General features: G+C 36.1%; 1 protein-coding gene across 4 annotated transcripts in view; it reads left to right on the top strand.

The window, feature by feature from the left end:
- Nucleotides 1–17,415, top strand: part of ROR2 (receptor tyrosine kinase like orphan receptor 2) — a 347,747-nt gene that overhangs the window by 148,195 nt on the left and 182,137 nt on the right. Inside the window, exon 2 of one of the 4 annotated variants that reach the window (XM_069087347.1) lies at nt 5,083–5,152. The exons of the other annotated variants lie outside the window; for them this stretch is intronic. The gene's annotated coding sequence lies outside the window, so the exon portion shown is untranslated. The remainder of the gene's footprint in view (nt 1–5,082; nt 5,153–17,415) is intronic. 4 annotated transcript variants of the gene reach the window in all.

The raw sequence follows: 17,415 nt of genomic DNA, 5'->3' as shown, positions 1-17,415 counted from the left end.
GAATGACTTACAGAGAATTTAAACAATCCAATTGAACATACCATAAGTTATCTTGGGGGCAGGGAGTGACTCAGAAGAGTTAGATTTGCAAGGGAATTATATGGAATATTGAAAAACAATACCTCTATTTCATGGTGCTTTAGACACCTTCTTCAGCATGTTACAACTCCTCAGGTGTTTCATGGTCTGCACCTACTTGAGAAGGAAGTGAACTTCCTAGAGTCCCTAGGCATACATTCCATCACATTTCAGGCATCTTCTTTAGGCTCCTACATCTCATCAATTGTCTTCCTCCACCCTCACCTTCTCCTGCCCTGTCCCTAGTTTTCAATTATACACAGTTGCCTGATTCCTTGGGAAAACTCTATGTTGATGTCAGACCTCTAGAGAGAAAGATAACCTACCTGAACATATTCCTAAATGATTAACATATTGCAATCTAATTATACTCTCCACATGTAAGTGATTCTCAGTCCCAGGCTCAAAACCCTCTTTTCCATCTCCCCTGACCACCCCTCTCTGCTCTCTCACCTCTCCTTAGCCCTTCTCCCAGCATTCCACTCTGAAGCTACCCACTTCTTCCATTGTGTTCTATGGAATGCTTACTCCAAAGGTAACAAATTAGCTTTCATCTTAAGCCTTTTTTTCTCATTCCTTCTATCTTCTTGTATTCACTGAAATTTGACTCTCTCCTGATGACACAGCTTCTCTGGCTATACTTTCCAACACTGGTTATACTTCCACTCAAATCCCTGACACATTATTTTTTGGTGGGGAACTTGGAATACTCCTTCCTGATTGCTATTTCCAGGCTCTCCCTCTGCTACTATAAATGCATATTTATCACTCAATCAAGATTCTGGTAGCTATTGTCTGCCAACCTCCAGAACAATGAATTGAGTGTCTGGCTGAAAGTCTTTCTCTCTCCCAATTCTCCTGCCCTCATACTAGTGGCCTTCAACATTCATATTGATATACCCTCAAACATCCTAAACTCCCAGTTCTGTAACTTACTCATTTCCCATTATCTATTCTTTCATTTATTCTTAGCTATCCATAATGGGATTTTCCATTTATTGTTCTCTTTTTTTCAGTTTTGATATCGATAATTTGTTTTTGCTTTTTATTTTTAATTAAATTAGCTGCATATTCTTAACCATGTCATCACCCATGTTCATGAACTCAGAAATTCCTTTTCCCAATTATATTTTGTTATTATTCTACCTCTTCTCTGCCTTGCAACCCCTAACCCTATTCTTTGTCCACACTGTGACCTTCAGTCTCTCTACTCTTCAGTTTTTTCCCAGGCCTTCAAACTTTCACTGACTACACTGTCCTTCCTTGACCTTATGGTGAACCAGTTCAACTTAAGACTGTCCTCTTCTGAGTCCTTTACCCCCCTTTCCTATTGAAATTTTCTATGCTTACTCTAAGCCATGAATTATTACCACCATCCCTTACCTTCTCTCCCAATTCATACTGCTGAGCAAAGCTGGAGAAAATCACTAAAGTTCACTGACTGAATTCATTACAAATTTATCATCTCAACTGGGCTCTCACTGTGACAAGGTGATCCTTTTTATATATCTTTAGCCAATTCATTGTCCCACTCCTTGCAGTGTTTGTTTTCCCAAAAAATCTTTCATCTACCCTGAAACCTCCCAAGTGCCCCCTTTCCCCAATGCTCTCAGCTGAATCTCACCTTATATTTTATTGGGAAAAAATGAGGCTCTCCCTACCACCTTCTGCTTTCTCAGTGGAAGAAATCAGTGTCCATGGAACAATAGTTTGTTAAGCTTGTGGCTTTCTTGTCATGGTTTCTCAAGTCTCCTCAGTTCTACTCTCATTTTCTTATATTATGTATCAGATATTTAAAAAACAAATGCAATCAAACTTCTGTCCTGGACACCATACTTCCTTCCTGAATTCTTGCCTGATTCCTATCAGTTCCTACTCGCATCAGTGTAACTCATTTTATATGTGCTATTACCAGCTCTAATAACTGCACCTCAGCCTTCTTTGCATGGTTCTAAAAGATGAGAACTCTGTCTGTAATTATTTCCAAATTTATTTCAGTCCCATTATTCTAGCAGTACAATTTCTGTATGATAGCAGCAATTAGGGCATGAAACATCTATCCTCTAGTACTCTCTGAGCTGCTTTATTTTGTGTTCTCTTCCACTGAGAAGACTCTCCACACACCATCAGAAGGATCATTGGGTTCCATGGTGGCTTATCTGGTCATCTGAGCTCTCTATGTTCTGTATTTGTATTACCTTTCTTCTACTTCCGCAAAGATATGAGGCATGATGTCATTTCATTCAGTTACTTACTACACCAAATTTGATGGGCTGACTAGACTTAGGTTGGTTCCCTCTTAGTAGTACATGTTTAGTATTGGAACAAAATGAGATACTTTTGATTCACTCAGTAGTTAATAGTATGATATTCACTTAGAGCCTAGAAAGGATATTCAACAGGGATACTATAGTATAACAAGGATTTGTAGATGTCTACAATCTCCCCTTATCCCACCCATCCCTGGTTTCCATATGAAAACTCATCTGGTCAGCAGGATAGGGTGTTGTGACATATGTGGTCTTGCGACATTCACTGAAGCTGAAGAGTACCAATTCCACATTTGTGGACCCTTTTTATGCTCTTAGGTGAAGAGTAAATTATATCAATATGGTCAGAGATTATCAGGAAGCTTTGTTAAGGAGGATGCAAATTAAACTTTAGCCTCCCAAACTGATCAGGTTTTATCACCTTTCATGGAAGAAAAAGTAGCCTAACTCATGATTCAGGAAGGGAAGGGAAATTATTGTAGGCTCCACATATAAATTGGCATTTGAGCTGAACTTTCTTGGAAATTTGTTATTCTATGAGGAAATTGTAAAGAGGGTTGATCTGCTCCTTCAGAGGCCAAGAAGTTTGAGCACTAAAAAAAAAAAGCCTTTGATGAAGTCAAGTAAGAAATCATTGGTATCTTTGGAGACTATAGTGCCAGTTGAGTGATGAGGACAGTAACCAGGTTTCAAATCAATGAGAGATGAGTGAGAAGTAAGAAAGTGGAAGCAGAGGGTGCATGCAGTTTTTTCTAAGTTTGTTGTGAAAGAGAAGAGAGGGATAGGATGATGATTGAGAGAATCCCAAGGACAAATGAAAATTTTGTTAGTGATAAGAGAAACAAGGACCTTTCTGTAGCCATCCAAGATGAATTAATAGAGAGAGAGAGACAGATCAAAGATTAGAAATAAGGTTAAAATGAATCCTGGGGCAGTGTGATGGAAAAGACAGTAAGGGATGCAATCAAGAGTACATATCAATAGGTTGTCCTTATTGAGGGAAAATTCCACTTCTATATCAGAGATTGCAGTAAAAAAAACTGGAATGGTAGGTCATATCAAAAAGTTTGAAATGAGGGCGGCCAGGTGGCTCAGCAAGTAAGAGCACCGGCTCCAGTGTCGGGATAACCTGGAGATCGAATACCGGGCTCAGATACTCAGCACCACACCCAGAAATAACTGGCCGTGTAACCTTGAGCAAGCTACTTACCCCCAATTGCTTAAAAATTTTTTTTTTTAATTAAAAAAAAAGTTTGAAATGTAGAATCAGAGAAAAGAGGGAGTCTATCCCATATGGTCTCTTTTTTTCTCAGCACAGTATGAAGTGAAATCCTGCTGAGGTGGTAACAGGTAAGGATATGATGTGTAAGGCTTGAAAAAAGTAGAAATGTTTTGGAAGAACTATAGTAATGTGGTAGAGAGTCTTTTAATGAAGAGCAAAAGGATCACCTTACTTCTGTGAGGGAAGGCCAAGTCGAGATTAGGTAGTATAAATTTATAGTGGTCACAGTGAGGTGGCTTCCTACAGTACTATTAAGCAATACATGATTCATGAATCAAAAAGGTAAGAGTAATTCAGGATTGAGATTTGGAATGACTTAAGTGGTGGTAGGGCAAATGGGTAAGGGATTTGAGAAAACAAAAAAGTGGAACTGATTAACATGAGTCTGGAGAGTAGAAATGGTACAAAGTGTAAAGCCAGTGTGGGAATGGTGATATGGGTGAATATTGAGAGATCAAAGAACACGTGGTAAAGGTGAAGATGTAGAACAAGTTTAGAGGTAAGATATAGATATAGGTGGAATGATAGAAAGGTATGGTCAGAGGAATTTCAGAGTCCTTAACTACATTTTAGGGTATAAACCTATAAACTCTTTGTGTATGGCTGAGGTAGGGCAGAACCACAGATCTTGGAAGTTGAGAAGAATAGGAATTGATAACTTAGAGTATTTGTATATTTGCCTGTATGTTGGATTTTCCTAATATAAGCACAGGATTTGGGAGGAAGAGGAAGACTGAGATTCAGAGACTGGACATCTTTAGAATGGAGGGAGAGGAGTAGTTAGTAGATAAATGCCACCAAGATCTAAATATAGTTATATATCTGGGTAGAGTAAACCACAAAGATGGTTGTAGCGGAAAGTTCTGGAAGTAGCAGTGGAGAGCAAAGAGTATACTATTTCCTCTTCCCTCTTCTCTCATGTGTTAATTGGTATGAGAGAACTTGAATCTAGTACAAAATGATAATTCTAATACAAAATGTGAATTCCTTTTTCAGGAATTCAAATGAGGTAACTGTGTGTCAGCAAGGTTAAGTGACTTAACCAAGGTCACAGCTATTCAGGTCCAAAATTCACATTTTTCCTGACTCCAATGCTATCATTCCTGTCACTACACCACCTTGCCCTTCAATTATACAAAACATTTTGGACTTCTGAGAACAAAGATTAAAAATTGAAAGTTTGATATTATTTTGATTACATTTTTTCATCTGTAAACACAAGGAGCATTAAATATTATAAAATCAATTTAAAGAAGTAAATTTAAGGGGAAAATAAGACATGTATAATTGATACACAATAAAAATAAAGATAATTTGAATTGGGAAGCTTTATGAAATTTATCTCTATATAACATGGAGTAGGTGTGACATCATAACATAGGAATGATTTCTGACTCATACCAAGATCCGAACCATTTTCTGAGCACATTATGCTTTTGCTTCCTTTCTAAGGAGAGGCTCCAAGAATTGATTCAAAGATTACCTGAGGGGAGATATTTTGGTATTATCAAAACAAAACAAGGTAATTCTCTCAATTCTTAATTTTATTATATTGTTTTATTGTTTCTTATTTGCATAGCTAAAAAGCTTTGTATGTGCCTTGCCCTTAAGAAATTGAGATGTTCTCATGATGCTATTTGGGTTTTTTCCCTGTATCTTTATTTTTATGTTATTTTTTTATTCTGCCTAGGTTTTCTCTCTGCTGAAACCAAGATTAATCTAGTTTTCCTCACATAATGCACAAAGAAATCTCCTTTAGGTATATTTTAAAGTCTATTTTTTTTTGCTATATACCAAAAAATATGCCCTTTCTTTTCAGCCTTCAGAATAAAACACATGCTTATATGAATACTGGTCTTCTTAGGGCACAGACACAAACACACACATACGTGTCTACACACATATAATTCCAAAATACTTGAACTCAAACTCTATTTAAATTCTCTCCATTTTATCAGTATTGTGTATTTCATTGTTTCTGACTACAGCAATATTCTAATAGAGTTATAGCAGAAGACCTCATTCTTTCCCTTTCTATGAATATAATTCCATTTCAGAGAGAGGTAATGTCAATGTATCAAGTTTGTAAAAGTGTTTCTGAGCTGGAAAACGTTAAGAATTGTCACTGCTTCAGTTATTAGGAAGTAAAGAAAATGTAGAATATGAGACATATAAAGAATAGTTGAAGAAAAAGTTACAAATGCAGAAGGTACCAGTTTTTTGTTGGGTTGTTGATCCCTTAGATGGGAAAGAAAAATCTACAGGTAAATTTTTCCTTGTGGTTTATTCCAAGTAACTAACAGGCAGACACTGGAATGCTGAGTTGTGGGGATGTCACAAATGGTGAAGATGAGAAGAGAGAAGAGAAAAAAGGCAAAAATAGAGCAATCTCTATGATAGGAGTAGGAAGCATCCATCATTTAAAGGTTGGATTGTAGACATGGGGATAGATCTTCTTATCTATGTAATAAAATTTTAAAAGAAACTTTAAAAGGTAAGGTATGAAAAATCCAGAGAGCACTACAGACATGGCAGCAATTCTGAAATATTTTAAAATGGAATTGATAATGAATGAAGTTGTATGGTGGTCATGAGTTACAAGCAGGTTATTTGAAACTTTATATTATTCATAACAGGATTTGGGGGTACTCTCTTCATGTTTGACTATAACATATTTATAGCCTCAGAATGTATTAGCTGGGAAAAAAAAAACCCTTAGAGAGAACATCAAAAAGCCTAACCCCCTCATGTTATAAATGAGATTAAGTGGTTTGTATAAGATCATGCTATTTCTGTGCCCTGCAGGAACCTGGAAGATCTTGGGGAATAGGTGCTGAGTAAGTGTGCTTTCTAGTATTAATTTATGACTATTTCTTTACTGGACTAATTGCTTTCTTCTTTGGATCCAACTGTAGTTGTTTTCACTCTGGTATGTAATTCCTTATGTGAGTTTTTTTTTTCAGAGTTAATAGGGATTGGAGGAAATGCTGAATCTTCCATCTTGTTGATTACATGGCTCAGAAATCTCACTTTGAATCAGTATCCTTACCAGCAGTTTACACTAGAAATAGCCAATTCAAGCAACTTCCCTTGTCCATAATATTCTGACAGTGAAAACCCTTGCTCTTTTGAATCATTTTATAATTTAAGTTCTATAAGTTTCTTAAGTTCCAAGCAGGCAGTCTATATTTGCTCCTTAGAGGTGGTAGGAAGCCATTGGACATTCTGTGTGGGGGGTGGATGGGGGAAATATGGCCAGATTTGTACTTCAAGAAACTCCCTTTTACAGCTAAGTGGAGGATGGATTTAAATGGAAGAAGAACTGATAACTTTGATTTCTTCTGAATACTACCTGCTCATATCCTTTGATAGTTTATCAATTGGGGAATAGTTCTTATTTTTATAAATTTAGCTCAGTTTCCTGTATGTTGGAGAAGTGTCACCTTCATCATAGCAACTTGCTGTAAAATGTTTTCCCCAATTTCCTGGTTTCCTTTTAATTTTGGTTACATTAGTTTCGTTTGTATTAAAGTTTTTAAATTTCATGTAATAAAAATTATCCATTTTGCTTCCTGTGATTCCCTCTACCTCTTGTTTGGTCATAAACTCTTTCCTTATCCTTAAATGTGACATGTAAATTTTTCTGTGCTATCACAATTTATTTATGATGTCACCATTTATGTCTAAATCATTTATCCATTTTCAACTTATCTTAGTATATGATACGAAATGTTGGTTTATGCCTAGTTTCTTCCAAACTGTTTTCTAGTTTCCCCAGCAATATTTTGTCAAATGGTGAGCTCTTAATCTGGGAAAGCTAAGTTCTTTGAGTTTATAAAACACTAGATTACTGTCATCATTTACTACTATGTATTGTGTACCTGACTTATTCCACTAATCTGTCCCTCTATTTCTTAGCCAGTAGCAGATTACTTTGATGATTAGCACTTTGTAATGTAGTTTGAAATCTGGAACTGCTAGGCTATCTTCATTAACATTTTTTTTCATCAATTCCCTTGATATTCTTGATGTTTCATTCTTGAAGATTAATTTTGTTTTATATCTATATATCTATGTATGCACATTAGCAATATAAAATAATTCCTGGTATGGCACTGAATAAGTAAATTAACTTAGGTAGAATTGTCATTTTTATCATATTGACTCAAACTACCCATTAGCAATTGATCTTTCTCCAGTTGTTTAGGTCACTATTTATTTGTATGAAAAAGTGTTTTATAATTGTATTCTTATAGTTCCTGGATTTGTCTTAGCAGGTAGACATGCAAGTATTTTATATAGTCTGTAGGTATTTTTAATGGAATTTCTCTTTCTATCTGTTCCTGCTGGCTTTTTTGGTACTATATAGAAATGCTGATGATTTATGTGGATTTATTTTATATCCTACAATTTTGCTAAAGTTGTTTCTTGTTTCAACTAGTTTTTCAGTTGATTCTCTAAATATACCATCATACCATCTGCAATGAGGGATACTTTTTTTTCCCATTGCCTATTTTTATTCCTCCAATTTCCTTTTCTTGTCTTGTTTCTATAGCTAATATTTCAAACACTAGATTATTATTAAACAATGATTATTAAATAGATTATTATTATTAGAAAGCTTGTGTTTTTCTAGTTCTTTTAGTTGCATGCCCAATTCATTGATCTGTTCTTTCTCTATTTTATTGCTGTAAGCATCTGTTGATATAAAATTTCCTCTAAGTACTTTTTTGACTGGATCTGATAAAATTTTAGTATATCGTCTTACAGTTGTTATTCTCTTTAATGAAATTATTGATTGTTTCTGTGATTCATTCTTTGCCCCACCCATTGTTTTGGATTAGATTATTTAGTCTCCAATTTATTTTAAATACATATTTCCACAGCCCTTTAGTGAATATATATTTTTAATTGCATTCTATTCTAAACAGGCTGCATTTAATATTTCTGCCTTTCTATATACATTTGTGAGGTTTTATGCCCTAATACATGGTCAAATTTTGTGAAGGTGCCATGTAAATCTGAGGAAAGGGTATATTGCTTTATTTTCCCATTATCTTTTCTCCAAATGTCTATCATATTTAACTATTTAAAGATTCTATTCATATCCTTAGCTTTTATTTTATTTTATGATTAGATTTATCTAGCTCAGAGTGAAAAGTTGAGGTCCCCCAGGAGCATAGTTTCCTGTCTATTTCCTCCTTTAGCACATTAAACTTTTCCTTTAAGAATTTGAGTGCTTTGTCATCTGGTCCATTTATGTTTAGTATTGTTTTTACTTCACTGTCTATGGTACCTTTTATTTATTAAAAACATTTTTTTAAAGCATTTGGGGTTAAGTAACTTGCTCAAGGTTACATGGCCAGGTGTTTCTGGGTGGGTGCTAAGTATCTGAGCCTGGATTCAATCCCAGCTCTCCCGACTCTGGGGCCAATGCTCTTACTGTGCCACCTGACTGTCCCTATGGTACATTTTAGTGAGATATAGTTTCCCTGCTTCTCTCTTTTTATGGGACTTAGTTTTGCTTTTTCTTTGTCTGAGATCATGCTTTCTTTCTCTGCCTGTTTTTCTTACCTGAAATATAATAGATTCCACTCCAGTACCTTATTTTAATTCTGAGTATGTCTCTGTTTCAAATGTGTTTCTTTTAAACAACATACTCTTGGATTACAGGTTTTGATCCATTCTACAATTCTCTTCCATTGAGTTCATCCCATTCACATTCAGAGTTATGTTTACAAAATGTGCATTTGCCTCCATCCTATTTTCTTCTGGTTATTGCTCTCTGTTTGTCTCTATCTTGTTCCTCCTTTAAAGTCTGTTTTGCTTCTGACCACTGCTTTCCTATACCTGCCCTGCCTTTTATTATTCCTTTCCCTTCCTAATTCCCCGTGTGTGTGTGTATGTGTGTGTGTGTGTGTGTGTGTTTGTGTTTATTGAACCTCTTTGAACCAATTTATTTTATTGTATGTTTTTAGCTTTTTGGAGTGGGGAATGCAGGGCAATTGGGATTAAGTGACTTGCCCAAGGTCACATAGCTAGTAAGTGTTAAGTCTCTGAGGCTGGATTTGAACTCAGGTCCTCCTGACCCTAGGGCTGGTGTTCTATTCACTGTCCCACCTAGCTGCCCCATCTTTGAACCAATTTAAATGTGAGTAAGGTTGAAATTCCCCCTCTCCCAATTTCCCTTGCACTGTAAAATCCTTTCTTTGTGTGCCTTTTTTATGTGAAATTATTTTTCCCATTCTTCCTTTCCCTTGCCTCTTTTCCTAGGTCATTCTTCATTCTTTTCCATTTTTAAACAACTTCCCAACATATTAAATTCAATCCCTTATCCTCTGTGTATGTAGAATCCTTCTAATTCCCATAATAAAAATGACCTTAGAAATTGCATTTATCATCTTCCAATATAGAAATGTAAGCATTTTAACCATATTGATACCCTTTTGATTTTACTTTCATTATTTCCCTTTTTATGGTTGAATCTTATATTTGAAAGTGAAAATTTCTATTCAGCTCTGATCTTTTCATCAGGAATGTTTGAAAGCCCTCTATTTCATTATGTATGCATTGTTTCCCTTGAAGGATTATAATCAGTTTTGCTGGTTTAGATATTCTTGCTTCCATGTCCTCTGTTCCTTTAAAATAGTAGCTGGTAAATATTTTATCATCATGACTGTGGCTCCATGATATTTGAATGACTTCTTTTTGTTGATTGAAATATTTTCTCTTTTAACTTGGAACTCTGTAATCTGGCTATAATATTCCTGGGGGGTTTCCATTTTAGGATCTCTTTCATGTGGTGATTGATGGATTCTTTTACTTCCCATTTTACCCTCTGATTTTGCACAATTTTCCTTGATAATTTTTTGAATTTTGATGTCTAAGCTCTTTCTTTGATTATGCCTTTCAGGCACTTCCATAGTTCTTATATTATCTCTCCTAAATCTTTTTTCCAGGTTATTAATTTTTCTGATGAGATATTTAACACAATCTATTTTTTTCATTCTCTTCTACCTTGTTTTACTATTCCTTGATATCTTATGGAAACATTAACTTCTACTTGCCCAATTCCAATTTTTAACAAATTAACTTCTTTGCTGAACTTTTTTTTTTACCACTTTTTCCATTTGACTAATTCTACTTTTCATGGAATTATTTCCATCAATGAAGTTCTGTACCTCTTTTCCCATTTAACCAGTTCTGTTTTTTAAGGTGTTATTTTCTTCAGTATTTTTTCATGCCTTTTTTTTTTTTTACAGAGTGGTTATTTTTCTTTTCATAATTTTCTTCCTTTATTTTTATTTCTTTATTTAATTTTTTTCCTTTACCACTCTTACTCAATTCTGAAAATAATTTTTTAGCTCTTCAGAAATTTTTGTTGAGCTTTTGTCCAGTTCATATTTTTCTTTAAAGCTTTGCTAGTACCTGTTTTGACTTCATTGTCTTCTGAAATTGTGTTTTGATTTTTCTTGTCATCACACTAGTTTTTTTGGTAGGTTCTTTTTTTTTGGTAGTTCATTTTTTTCTACCATATTTCTTGGTTTTGAAACTTTTGTTAAAATTGGACTCTCTTCCCATCATTGGAGGGTGAAGGACACTGTCCCAAGCTTCCCATGTTTTTACACTGCTGTTCTCAGAGCAAGGTCTGGGAGTTTGGATGTTTTTTGGTGCTTCCTAGGTGATGTGATCTGGAGAGAAGTGTGGACAATTTTCCTGGTCTATGTTCTAGTCCCCTTGCCCAGGAAGGGGCCCTGGTCTTTTGGGATTGCAATCAATAGTTCTCAGGGTCTTTGACTTTTGGGGACTAGGAGTGACACTGTTCTTCAGGGTCCTTGATCCCTTGTGACTGAACACAATACTGCTCCTCAGGGCCCCTTTTCCTTAATGATTTCTTATAATATCATATCTAGACTTTAAAGAAAATCATACCTTTCGTGTATCATATCATCAGCTTTCATAGTGTCTCTCCTCTTATGTAGTCTCCATATCAGTTTTTTTTTCTAATGAGATGTTTCACATTCTCTTCTATTTTTTCATTCTTGTATTATTTTTTTTTTTTGGTGCCTGTAATAGTAATGGAATGTAAAGATCCCCCTGTATTGGCTTGGTTTTTGGTTTGATTGTGTTAAAACCCAGAGCTTGTGAATCCCACTTGTGGGATGGACTTGTTGATGTGAAAAGAGATGGCTGAACTGGGAGGAGCTGGTGACGTAAATTTAGAGAGACACAAGCAAAGAGAGAGGCAGAAGAACTTTTTGGAAGCAGCATCTTGGAGGCAGAGAGAGATGGAGAGGATTGCTGAGGGCCACTTTGAATTGCCCAGGACTTTTGAGAGCTGCCACCCAGAGCTGCCAAGGACTGAGGAGGCATGGCTGTTATGCTGGTACTTTGTTTTAATGTTGTTTTGCCAGATTTGTCCACTGGTGAAAGACAGTCCTGTTGTTGCAGAGGTCTTGGAACCTTGCTGTTGGCTCAGAGCTCCTGAGACTGTTCTGCAGACAGAGAGTGAATTCTGTCCATTGGTGAAGGACAGTGCTGTTGTTGCAGAGGTTTTGGAACCTTGCTGTTGGTCCAGAAGCCCTGAAGAAGGCTTTTCTTGTTGTATGATTACAGAAATCCTGGAAGAGGGCTTTGCTAATGTTTTCAGGGGTCCTAGGACTGTTCTGCAGACAGAGAATAAATTAATGAAGACACTGGCAATGTATCTTGTGCCCTTGCTAAGCTTTGTCTCCCCAGGAACAAAGATTGCTGAGAACTTGCCTGGGGTCAAGATGAAGAAAAGACCTCTCTTTGGGTATTAAATGCTGTGCTTAAACTTGTTGTAATTCTGGGGTAGATTCAATTGTGATCCAGGGGTGGGGAACTTTTGACCTTTTTGTGCTCTGTGATTGAACAAATGGATGTACTTTACTTATGATTGGAAACTAATCTCCATTTGAGAAGAGGGGCTTTGTGATGGACTAAATGAATGTACAGCCTAGGGGTGGAGAAGTATGTAGAAGAGGGACTTTGTGATTGATTAAATGAATGTAATGTCCAGGGGTGGGGTAATACTTGATTGAATTACACTTGGTAAATGCTGTATTTTGAATTATGCTATATTTTGATTCTCTCTGTTCTTAATTTGTCACTGAATAAAATGGAGAGCACCTATGCTGGTATTTTGAACCTTGGGAAGTTGCCTTTGCTTGGCATTACAGTGTCTTATAACATTATTGGCTTCTCCTTGCCCAATTTTAGTCTTTAAGGAATAATTTTCTTTCTCAAGATCATGGATCTCTTTTTGTCATTAGTTGACTCTTTTTCATAGTTTTCTTGATTTCCTTTGATTGTTCTTATTTTTTCCCTAATTTTTCCTGGACCTCTCTCATTTGATCTTTAAAGTCCTTTTTAAGCTCTTCTAAGAGCTCATTTTGGGCTTGTGACCATTGGATATTTTTCTTTGAAGTAGAAGTGTTTTTTTTAAAGATTCACTATTATCTGAGCATGAATCCACTTCTTCTCTGCTCCCATAGTAGTTGTCTATGGTCAGGTTCTTTCTCCTTTGCTTATTCATTGTTATTCTTGTTATCATCCTCATTATTTAAGTACCTCATTATTATAGTCAAGTTCTAGTCCACTAGTGTGGGAAATGATACCTCAGGTTCACATTTTCTGTACTTTTGTTTTCTAAGCTCTCTCTGGCCTCCTGACCTTGGTAACTCCTCTTCACTCCTGAGCCATGGCTAGTGCTTCCAGCTCCCTTACGTCCCTCTTGGGTCTATGAACTTTAGCTCTCCCTTTTGCCCTGGAACTGAAACTGAAACCAGGGATTCTACGCTTCTGTAACTGCTCACAATTAGAAGAGTCCTTGCCACTCTGTTACCACACTCACTGGGAGTGTACTCACTCCTTCTCACCCAGTGCCATAGCTGTTACTGTGTCTGATCAACACACTTATTAGGCCTGGTGTCAGCAATTGTAAAGGTTCCTTCATTCTTCCCCTACTCAACTCTCAGACCCCCACACTGTGAGGTGATGAGGCTGACTGACCCCAGGACTTGTTTATTAATTCAGAGGAGTCTGCCTAGAAGTGTTTGCATTTCAGTCTGGTCAGGCCTCAGCTCCTAGCCCTCAGCTAGTGTATGTTGGGTTTTCCTGAGGTCCTTCTCTTACAAAGCAATGGCTTTACTTAGATTTTTAATTGTACCTGCTGCTCAAAATTCCCTTTAAGGCAATATTTTTATACATATGTTTGTGGGAGAATTTTGGAGAGCGTGGTTTTTCCTGTCTTACTCTGCCATCTTCCTAGAATCCGTTCAGATTATGCTTATTTGTTACAATGTTTTCTTTTTCTTTTCCCCCTAGTTATGATTGAAATGTCTTGGGGGAGAGAAAAAAAGCTCAATTACTGTGAAAAATTAATTTAAAAAATTCCATGAGACTAAAGAAAGTGTATTTTAAAATTATTTCAAGTCCTATATAAACAGGAATATCCATAATTAACCTTTACCATCATAGTGATCAATATATCTATTTGCTCTGAAACTAGAGGGCTTGCCAACTTCAGGTACAAAGTTTCTGGCTACTTCAACTTTGTGAGAATAGGTCTTTGAGCAAGGAGAAAAAAGTATGAAGGGACTACGATGACGATAGGACAGGATATAAAGTCAAAATGATTGACAGGCACAACTTTTAGGATGTGATGGGACCTTTGGTCATTTGAAGGATTAAGATTACCTAATTTCACAAGAGTTTTTTTTAATTAAATTTTTTCCCTGTTTATCAACAAAGTATAAACAAAAAGGAGGTATAGAGAGAGGAAAAAAAAGAGAAAACTTTAAGATAAATATAAAATACTTCGAAAGAAAACTGCTGGGTTAAAAAGTGTTAAAGGTGAAAGAGTACAGGATATTTTATATTGTCCAGAAAGTCACATGAATCAAGCACATCTTTGATTTCTTTGTTGTAAACTGCACTCTAAAATTGTAATGTGAACTCTGTTCTACTGATGAAGAATAAAATGGGGGAAAGTGACAATGGAGAAAAAGGAATATACTATGTATGTCTTAATTAAATCTGTCTTATCCACTAGATGCATCTAACAAGAGTGGTATGGTAGGAACAGTAAAAATCTAGGATTAAATTTAAATCCTGCTACCATTATCTAAGGTCTAAATTTAACCTCTAGAGACCTTTCTGGTTAGCCCACCCATAAACACTGGCATTTTTTTTTTTTTTTTGCTAGGAGACATAAGACAGAACAACGTTTTGTGCTGAACTGGAAAAGCAATCATTAACTGCAAAGAACGCATTCGCTCACGTTATAAAGTGTTTTCACTTGAACAGAGTCTGTGCTATCAACTTTTATTAGGGTCCTGTTTATCTTAGCTTTTGTGAGAGAGAAAAAAAGTTGTTTGAATTGAAATTTTAGGTAAAACTTTTGCTACATTTGATAAGCATTTTTTGTGTGAAATATGGAATTTGAGGACATTTTCCTCTACTTTAAAATCACTAATATTTTCCATAAGGGCACTTATTTTTGAGAAGTCTTAATGCTTTTTCACTCAATTTTTATATTTAGAGTTTTAGGTATTTTACAAAATTGGGCTGTGTCATATTTGGGGGAAGGGAGGACTGTAACATAATATTTTATCAACATTGACTTTCACTGGCTTTAAAACTATAGATCTGCTTATTTTGTAACCTCTACATCATTGTAATTCTTTACATTTCTTGTTATTTAATGCACAAAAGAATGAGGATATGACCACTGCTCTAGCTTTGGTTATAAGGACCAACAATTCAGACATAAACCATCCCCCATGTGTGACAGCCAAAGCTATATCATGGCAGCATAAAAATATGTGACACATTTTTTCCTGACCTTTCTGTTAAGCAAGCAGAGAAGGAGAAGAAATATTTCCAAAACTGGAGATACCCCAATGGTCTTTGATTATGTGAGTTTTAGGAAATGGATTTGGAGGCATAAACCACAAACCTAGTTAGTTTTGTACAAAACAGACTGAGGATGTACTAAGAAAGTAACACTGTATACTAAAAAAAAAAAAGCATGATGCTGAGACATGAACACGAGTAATACGCACACAGTACATATCTAAAGATATTCCTACATGGAAATTTCTCTTGTTGTTCAGATATTTCCATAGTGTCGGACTCTTTGTGACCCCATTTGGGGGTTTTCTTGGCAAAGATACTGGAATGGTTTACCATTTTCTTCTGTAGCACATTTTACAGATGAGGAAAATGAAGCAAATAGGGCTGTGACTTTCCCAGGTTCACACAACTATTAAGTGTCTGAAGCCACATTTGAACTCAGGAAGATGAGTGTTCCTTACTTCAAGTCCCACACTCTATCCATTTTGACACCTAGCTTCCATGTATAGTAATGGTCTTAGCCTATGAGCAGACATTTCTCCGGGTGGTATGTGTTTGTCTCTTGGCATTTCTAGATTCCACGAAGACTCAGTTTAAGTCTGCCTTACGTGAAGGTAGTATTTTTCCTGATACCATAGCCTTCTCCCAGAAAACAAAAACAAAAAACAACAAAACTATCTTATAACAGTGGGGGTTACCTACATTTCTCAATTGAATCAATAAATTAGAGATGAACTTGTAAACAAGGTCTAGACATCTCCATTGAATCATTCAATCAAACTATCACACTTAAAAAAACTACCTTAACCAGATGAGAACCCTTCTAATAAATCACTCAAGAGTTGCTCTAGAGCATTGGATTAGGTTAAAGTGGTGTTTCAAAATGATTAGACAGTATGGATAGAACACTGAACAAAAATTGCATTTGGATTGACTAAAGAAACTTCATCACATACTATAATTTTGTATAAAATAAACTAGTTCAAATTCTGTGGCCTGAGTGTCTGGCAGTTTAGAAGAGGAATTCTTTCAAGATAAGCTCCTGAGAGATACTCACTGAGAGGTTGGGGGATAAGTAGAGCCTCTGTTTCCTTTCCTTCCCTTGACCACAGGATGATCTTATGAGTTTTTGAGAGTCATAAGACTTGGATTTTTTCATCAGTCACAGCTGTGTCCTAGAAACAAACTAGACACACTGAGAAAAGGTCACCTCAGGATTTTATAAGGACCCTCAATAAAAATCTGCATTATTTATAGGGGAACACATTGAGGACTCTAAGAGGGCACTTCTGGAATCCTTTTGCAACATGTGCTTTAAGGTAAAACTCACTTTGTACAGTATTTTAGTATGTGCTTATGGAAGAGTGTTTCACAAGCTTCTGGGGGGATGTTTGGTATCAACAGTTTTTTTTTTCAAATGCTTTATTAACTTCTGATTTACATCATTCATTTCTGCCAGATTTTGAGTTACAAATTTTCTCCCCGTTTTTCCCCTACATACCACCCCAAAATAACAGTCCCACAGGATATCCCCTCCTCCAATCTACTCTCTCCCATATTTTCTCCCATACCCCTTTTGACTTTTCCAGTGGATCTCTATGCCCCAGTGCCTGTATATCTTATTTCCCAATTACATGTAAAATAGTATTAATTATATATATATATATATGAATATTTGATTTTAAAACTTTGAATTCCAGATTCATTCCCTTCCTCCCTTGTCAGCCACCCTTACTGGGAAGATAAGCAGTTCAGTGTAGGTTGTACATGTGTGGCTAAAGCAAAACAATAACATAGTAGATATATTGTAAAACACTAACTATATTTCCCTCCCTTCTATCCCACCTCCCACTTATTCTATTCTCTACTTTGATCCTGTCCCTCCCCCCCCCCCCCCCCCCCCCC

This window comes from Petaurus breviceps, unplaced genomic scaffold (assembly GCF_028583685.1).
Source record: "Petaurus breviceps papuanus isolate PSGF00001 unplaced genomic scaffold, PetGlider_PUasm1.0 118, whole genome shotgun sequence".
Lineage (NCBI taxonomy): Eukaryota > Metazoa > Chordata > Mammalia > Diprotodontia > Petauridae > Petaurus > Petaurus breviceps.
The sequence above is the reverse complement of the archived record's forward strand: the minus strand, read 5'-3'. Positions and strand labels throughout refer to the sequence as shown.